Here is an 8,564-nt window from a genome sequence, read left to right on the forward strand (position 1 = left end):
CATTCACCTAACCACAGTAATGATTACTTAGCCTAAATCATTAGGAGCTTGATGATAGAAAAGTGATATGTTATGGAGTGGGAAACATTTTTATTAGCACAGTCCCAACTCATAAAAGTGCTCTACTCATGGGTACAGTCAGAATATAATAACTAGTCCTATAGAAATAAGGTGCTAATTAAATTTAGTTTGAACTCACATAGCATCTTAAAGTAAAAATTCAGTCATGAATACAAAAGGTTCCAGATGCTAAGATTATGCAAATAGTACAATTTATGCATGTAAACAATAAACATGTAACAAATTATATATATGCAATATAATATCTGCAATTGATCATATATTATATTAAGACTGCATATTTATTGATGGAATACATGGAATTAAAATGGAGCTAAAATGTGACCAAAATTGTGAAAAACTAATGATGAAATAAAATTGGTAAAATAAATAATTTTATAAATGTACCAAGTTAGAAGGTTCCCTGTATAATTAACAGCATTAGCTGAGACAGATTTTCTTTAATACGTCAGCAAAATGGACATTGTAACTGAAATATACCCATATGACATGAATTGATATCGTATCAAATCGAATTTGGAATCAAATCGGAAAATCTGTATCAATACCCAGCCGTATCGAGAACCATGCAATTCCACTAGTATCGGGACCGACTACTGAAATTTTGATATAGTGACAACACTAAGAGCAGGAAACACTGTCAGTATTTTAATACTGTGTTCGTCCACATCGGCGGAAGGAAGAATGCACATTCAAGAACCGTTAACCAAACAGAACTGAAAGTAATGAATATTATTCGGTTCTGGCATTTATTTTTTTCCCAAAGGACTTGTTTCAGAACAAAAAACAATTCTCTGTTCCCAACCGTAATGGGGACAGACACTTTCGAGCCCCCCCCAAAAATCCATTTTCAGCAGCCAATACGAGCACTAGGCTATATCCCCAAAGTCTTCTGAAACTATGGGATAGCTTTGTGCGAGGAACAGACTGAAATAGAGGTCGTTAATCACTAAAAAATCTTCCCCTATGCCGCAGCATCTAATTCATGTCTGTGTATATTTAAATGTACTGCTTAAAGAAGCATTCACAAGGTTTGACGTCATTGAAGCCAAATGCCATTGGTTCTTGTGTCTCATAACCAAAAACAACACGAATCTGCATAATCGTGGATGCGATTTGAAAGCTCCAACACAAGGGAGCATTTTTAGCGACTAGAAACTTAAATTTCAATCTGTTCCTCGTATGGCTTAAGAATAAGTAATATGAGTTTTGTCAAATTTAGAGCTCAACAGTATACATCCCAATCTCCTTTTGTGTTCCACAGAAGAAAGTCATTAGTTTGGTACAACATGAGGGTGAGTAAATGATGGCAGAATTTTCATCTTTGAGTGAAACAGTTCTTTAAGAAATGCTCACTAAATTGTTTTGTCATATAAAGTGAAGACCAGGTAAAAACAAAAAACAAAACAAAAAAAAAAAAACTGGAAATTAACATCCATTGCAAATTAGACAAATTGAAATAAATTAAAATAAAGAAGTGCCTGACTGCACACATTAGGATTAATCCAACACTAAATCTGATGTTAAAGAGACAGATCTTTAGCACTTGCCTGAGAGATAACAAACAGGATTATTTTGTCTTGCTAATTCACACAGACAGCAAGTGAGACCTAACGATGCAGAAACAAAAACATACTGAAAATTTGACAGCATCTGCCACCATCGACTCCCTCTGCCTTCAGGATACAACTGCACAAAAGAAAAGCTTTTTAATGATTATTCAAGCACTAAACTCTAGGAATAAACCATGAGAGTAAATTTCAGCCCTTCTTGGACCTCTACGAGACATACATCATACATAAATCAAAGACAAACAGACACAAACACACACCTGTGACCTCACCACATCTGCCCTTTGACCTCCTGAGCATCTGTCCTCTGCTATGGACAGTCTGCAACTACAGAACGATCAAAAGATCTTAAAAAAATAAATAAATAAATACATAAATAAATAAATAATAGTTCACCCAAAAATTTAACTTGACAACTTAATCCGTTTAACCCATTTCAAACACGAATGACTTTCTTTCATGGAACACAAAAAGAAACATTTGGAAGAATGAACTGATCGCTCTTTTCCAATCACAATAAACAGAGACTGGAGCTTTCACTCTTGGAAAAAGATGCCAAAGCGAAAGCAAAAAAAAGGTTCATGAAAGTATACAGAACTTGTGCTATATTCAAGTGTCCTGAAGTCACACATAAGCTTTGTGTGAGGAACAGTCCAAAATTGAGTCGTTATACACTGAAAGTGTTGACATCCACCCAAGCTCTCTTTCGTGTGTTCAATGTAAAAGTAGATCTGTCCAAATGAACAACTCATTCAGACTGGTTTTTATAATTTTCATTTTTGGATGAAAAAAATCAAATGAAAAAATCATATCCACCACCAATAATTAGCTTCATTAATGACACTATAACCATAATATGTTCTTTGAGATTCACTTTTAATATTTTATGTCATATATTTGTGAACATGATCATTTTTCACCCTCATTCTGCCTCTCTGTCAGAAACGCTTGGTTTTGGTGCTGCTTCTCCTTTAAGACTTGACAGTAAACGCCAACTGTTATGATTGGCTCTCTGCTCTTGATTGACCTGCTCTCTCACTGCTCACCGCTACTAGGCGGGGCTATGGAAGTGATAAGGTAAAGTAGAAGTTGATGTGTTGTTGTGGAGGTGGTCAAATTCAAATGTCTACCACAGTGTGACATCACATTGTAGAGGAATTAGAGAATGTCATTTTGGCAGCTTGGTTTCAACAAATGCTCTTTTTTTGCAGTGAGGAGGAAGTTTTGAGTTCTGAAACTTCCAGTATGTTTTTATAATATAATGACCTCTTAGCCTATATGTAAAAAATGTTATTCCTTATTTCATGAAACCTTTAAACAAAACTTGGAAACACCACAGTTTACATGTTTTCAAACTTTTTTATCTGCACAAACTGCGACAGTGCAGAAATGAAAAATAAATACGTTTTAACTTGTCTCTCTCTCAAGGGAATTTCAGTCCTACAAACAAGTGCAATATTTCACATTTCAACCTGAGGCAATATGTGATAGCCACAAGCTATTTTCAGCCAATATGCCAAGCAATTTCCAAAGCATTTCAGATGCTGGGATCACAGCAGTGTTTGTGTCACTGAAAGAGGAAAAAGCGTGTGAGAGACGGAAGCAACACATGAACCGATTGCATGAGGAAACAGGCTTCACAGTTACGCTCTTTGTTCTTGTCAAGGGAAAGTGGAAATTGAGGATCATGTAGATATCACACAAAACATGAATATGTAGAAAACCACATTGCATGTAACAAATTAACTTCAGCAGCAACAAAAACTGAATTATGTGCACCCTTGCAAAAATTTGCCATGGGAAACCATAGTTTACACAAAAATACCATAGTTACTACAGCAATTATTTCTACAATAAAATTAAGATAACTTTTAATTAGCCACCAAAGGTATCAGAAAATGAAACAAAATGACAGATTATGAAAGCTGTTTGAAAGAGATCCTATCTTTACTTATTATGGGTTTACTGTAGTAACTAAGGGCGTTTTAACCAATGAATTTCATGGAGTATGTATTTTTGAGACTGCCCACAAAAGATCAGTTTCTAGCCAGAGCTGAGCGTAACTAGACAAATTTATATTTTTTCTGAAATAGTTTGGCATGTCCTCGCAACAAGTTTTGTGTCCCCTCGCAATAAATGAACCATGGTTTTACTTCAGTAACCACTAACCGTAGTTCAACGGTGGTATTTGTAGTAATACCATAACCACAAAATCTACCATGGTTTTACTACAGTTACTATATTTTAACCACCATTTTTGTAGTGAAACCACAGCAATGACACAGGAAAATGTATGGTTATGGTAATACAAATCATAATAAAAAGTTACTATGGTTTTACTACATCTACCATAGTTCAACTATGGTTACTGTAGTAAAGCCATAGTTATTGTATCCAAATCATGGTTTTTCCCAAAAAAAAACAAAAACAAAAAAACATGGTTATGACAGTCATGGTTATTACAATATTACTGTTGTAAAACCATGGTTTCTGCCAAAGAAACATGTTACTACAATCATGGTTACTACAATATTAATATTAAAACCATGGTTTCCACAATAAATAAATAAATAATTACTACAGTCATGGTTACAACAATATTACTATAGTAAAACCTTGATTCTCGCAAGAGAAACATGGTTACTACAATCATGGTTAAGAAAATACTATTATAGAAAAATTAATGGTTTCTGCTAAAGAAACATGTTTACCACAGTCTACAATACTACTATAGTAAAACCATGGTGACTTTATTACAAGGGAATGCAAAACATTTGTGACGGGATGAAAAACGTATTGTGAGGTGCATACAAACTATTGCAAGGAAACGAAAAACATTTTAAGAAAAATAATTACCTCTGTCCTTTAAGAACAAAATACAGTGCAAATGGACAAATTATCTACAAAATATCACAAGAAAAAAATATATATAATCTGACGCGAAAAAAATTCCACCAGCGTAATGAATATCTCAGAATATCAAGTTTATTACTGAGATTGATTCTAATAGTTGTGCCGTGTCAACTAGCATAAATATTAGTCGTTGATTGGTCTTATGGGTGCAGATGTAAAAAGTACACTAAATTCTTTTGTTTATGTCGTCTTGGATTTACACTGCCACCAAGTGGTGTGGATGCATCAATCAAACGCAGTAGGCTAGTATTCAATTACCAATGCCATTGCAGAAATTAACCAAAGTCGGAAATCACAGTCAGTATTGGAAGTGTCCAATAACAGGATGGTTACCGAGATCAGACAAGTAGTATTCAGATGGTCATGTGATTCTAACATGGCCGCCCCCATGAGGGAACCCTCTCCATGTAGAATAAAACAGCTTTTATAAGGTTACTGATATGACTGGAGCCTCCATCTCATGTGAGTGCTCATAAATTTAATACATACGTTTCAAAATTACAATTAATTTCTTTAGGTGTGAAACTTTTTAAATGAGAAAATAATGACGGAGTGCACCTTTAAGATTCCATCCTCAAACCTGAAAGATTTCAGTGTCGAATATAGCCTCTACTATGTACTGTAAAAAGGTATGTACTTAATTTTATCCCTCTGTATTCCTGGCATGTTGTTGCGACAGTGCTGTTGTTGGTTGTTGTTACTAACATTAAAACAATATAAATAAATAAATAAATCGCGTCGCGGTGAATACAGCTTCGTTGATTAACGGGTGCGTGTTTCGCTGTTTGTCGCGTGGCTGTCTTGCGGTGGGGGTGTCAAACTGCGGAAGTCTCTGCAATGCAAACACCTGCTGCGAGATGATTATCAGCCTTTACTTAACCGACTTTACATATCTGTGTCTGTTTGAAAAAGATTACTAAATAAACTCACAGCACTGTCTGTAGCTTACATATATACGCATGCATCTTTAAATTGAAATAAACAACACAGAAGAAAGCGTTTCACCTTCCTAATAAACCAAATAAAACGGCATTAAAACAGCACACTTCCTCTAGATCAGCAGTGGACAGTGAAACTTGTACTACAGCACATACAACATGTGAATGCAAACAGGTCTAAACAAGGTGGTGATAACGTGCTTGCAAGAAAGAGAAAGTCTTGAGCGGTTAAATGCAACTTTTCGCAACCGCTGAGGCAAATGAGCCACAAAAATACGTTAACACAAGCGCAGGAAGATTGAAAAGCGCTACTTACTGGTGAATGAAGAAAGATGTAATAATCCAAATGTATCTTGAATGTGTCTGAGCGAAGGTTTACACTAACGTTGTGGTGTCAGCAAGACTCTCACACTCAGCGTGGGTCGCCTGCTTCTGCTGCTCCCTCGCTCACGCGCACAGGCGGGCACGAGCGCAATTCATTATTCACGCCGAGGACACCAGACTGTCCTCCTCGAGTTTCCCCAACAACATTCTGTGGCCATCATTACACTAATCTTCATTCATTAGGTGAGGATCTGACTGGCTGTCAGGTTGTATACCCTGTGCATGGGTCATTCTATGAAACGGATGCCTATTAGGCTACAGTTTGATTTTTATTTATTTATTTAAATTAAGTAGCTATATTTTTAAAAGATTTTAATAATTTAATCAGATAAATCTTTTTAAGTGTTAATAAATTGCAATAAACCATCTCAAGCTAAATTAACACATTTTATACTGTGCACATAGGCTACATCCGGCGTAAAACCTGTGCCAAGTCAAATATGCGGATCACGGATGGTCCGCTGTGGCGACTCCTAACGGGAGCAGCCGAAAGAAGAAGATGCTGTGCCTACTGTACATCGGGATATACTGTAATTACAGTATTAATACATTAATGCCTTCAAAAAAGGTAACAGGGTTGACAGTTTATGGTTTAATTTGACATTACAATGTGTTCAAGTTGTGAAACTATTCCTACTAATTAGATAGAGAATTTGATGCAGGTATTTCTACAAATATCCACTTTCATGGGGTATACTGTATCTATTGTCTACTATACAAAATCAAAATCATTGTAACAGTGTTGACATTTTAAGGTCACCCCCTACTGGCAAACAAATCATTACATAGGATAAGTGATAAATAAGAGACATTAACTTGTCACTGAAGATTTCACTTCTTGAATAGATGATATATATATATATATATATATATATATATATATATATATATATATATATATATATATATATAATGGAGTCAAATTATTACAGACAGACAGACAGACAGATAGATAGATAGATAGATAGATAGATAGATAGATTCACTTCTTGAATAAATTAAGATGTCATATTATGACATACTTTCTGACTTACTGAATTTTACTTCAAAAAGAAATTTGTGATGGTATCAGGGTTGATGCACAACATAACTTCGTCTTTTTAATTAGGATATCTGTAATGGCAAATAAAATCGAAATATTTGAGGCTAAATAAAATAAAACAAAATACTAGAAGCTTTTTCCATGTATTTAGTATTCATCAAATGCAAATTTGTTAAGAAACCAGGAAGAACTCCAAAAGAAAAATAACACAAATTAAAATAATATAAAATTAAGATTAAGTGTAAAACAAATAAAAAATAAAAATAAAAATAATAAAAAAAATTTTAAAATTAAGTTGCTAATTTCTTGTTGCGTTTAGTTTAATATATAAACAGAAAGCTGGCACCAGCTATTCATTATTTTTTTTATACATAATGGACACAAACTGTACCCATTTTGTATAATGACCCATATATGCCCTGGAAATTCATTACACGAAAACATTTGACGGGTTGCGTTGCCTGCAGAGACCTTCAAAGTTAACACCAAACCATAATTGTTTAATGCAATCAAACAACTCCACTTCACACACTCAATGTCATGCTTGTGGCATTTCACAACATTATTACACAAATCAACACCTAAAAGTTTGTGCTGGGCAAGCATTTAATTCTTTCACTTCAATGAAAATATTCTCACATTACATCCCCAGTGTTTTTTCTCTCTACTTCAGCCCCAGCTACAGCCCAATAAATTATTCAACTACAACAGACGCACCAGCACAACCTCAGTGTTCGCAAATGCAGCATCACAAACAGCGAAGTGAAGTTAAATACGCGCGAGTGAAAGCAATTCAATTCGCTTTGAAAGCCGATATAAAATTCATCGTGCGAGGTGCGCGATTGCATGGCAAAGCATCAAATAACAGGTGCGATTGCATTGCTAGGTAAAACTATCAATAGATCAGTTGCTGATAGATCTGCTCGGCCCAGCATTTACTGTATATTACCTAATAACAGCGGCACCATATGCGGATAGATACAGACAGATGATGTCCAGCATGAGCAGATTAAAGAGTCATCGCAACAGCAAATCACGCATTAAACTCCCTCGTGCACCCCGTTTAAACCCGACCGGAGCTTAAAGAGTCCTGAAGGAGATACATTACCGTAGAATTGTTTGCCGTACTCCCCCTGTAGCGATATACAATACCTCCAGTCAAGTGTTTCTTTCTCCGGCTGCCTCTCTCTAGCTGCTTTCCAACTGCTTCAAGTATTCGGACCACGGGCGCGTTCACGTCATGATATGCGCGTACTCTAATTGGAAGACTGCTGCTCTGCAAGATCTGATACAGTGCACATCAGACTATGCATGTCAAAGTTTTACCTTTCGACTTAATGACTCATTACGGCTGAGTTTACCTTGGCTTTAGTAGACAGACTGACAGATAGACAGATAGACATACAGATAGATAGATAGATAGATAGATGTTTTGCAGTCTGCTCAGCCTTGAAGGTGGGGGTGAGGTCTCAGATTTGCTCTCCTGCATTTAGTTGTGTTGCTGGCCATGAACCACATGCTGTCAAATAGCTGTATACTAATCCAGTGAGGTGAGCATTATTGACGAGACACACAGTGAATTCAATGTTTATGAATCAGCTCCCAAACAAGCGCATGAATATGTGGTACTCAGAG

General features: G+C 35.7%; 1 protein-coding gene across 5 annotated transcripts in view; it reads right to left on the reverse strand.

Annotated features, from left to right (window-relative positions):
* The window catches only part of LOC127432969 (spermatid perinuclear RNA-binding protein-like), a 162,292-nt gene extending 154,131 nt beyond the window's left edge, over positions 1 to 8,161 (reverse strand). For 4 of the 5 annotated variants that reach the window (XM_051684520.1, XM_051684518.1, XM_051684522.1 and 1 more), the window contains exon 1: positions 5,820 to 5,952. The gene's annotated coding sequence lies outside the window, so the exon portion shown is untranslated. Of the gene's footprint in view, positions 1 to 5,819; positions 5,953 to 8,037 lie in introns of those variants that run through there. The other variant, XM_051684519.1, reaches the window with a different exon arrangement.
* Between the last annotated feature and the right edge of the window lie 403 nt (positions 8,162 to 8,564).

This window comes from Myxocyprinus asiaticus, chromosome 42 (assembly GCF_019703515.2).
Source record: "Myxocyprinus asiaticus isolate MX2 ecotype Aquarium Trade chromosome 42, UBuf_Myxa_2, whole genome shotgun sequence".
Lineage (NCBI taxonomy): Eukaryota > Metazoa > Chordata > Actinopteri > Cypriniformes > Catostomidae > Myxocyprinus > Myxocyprinus asiaticus.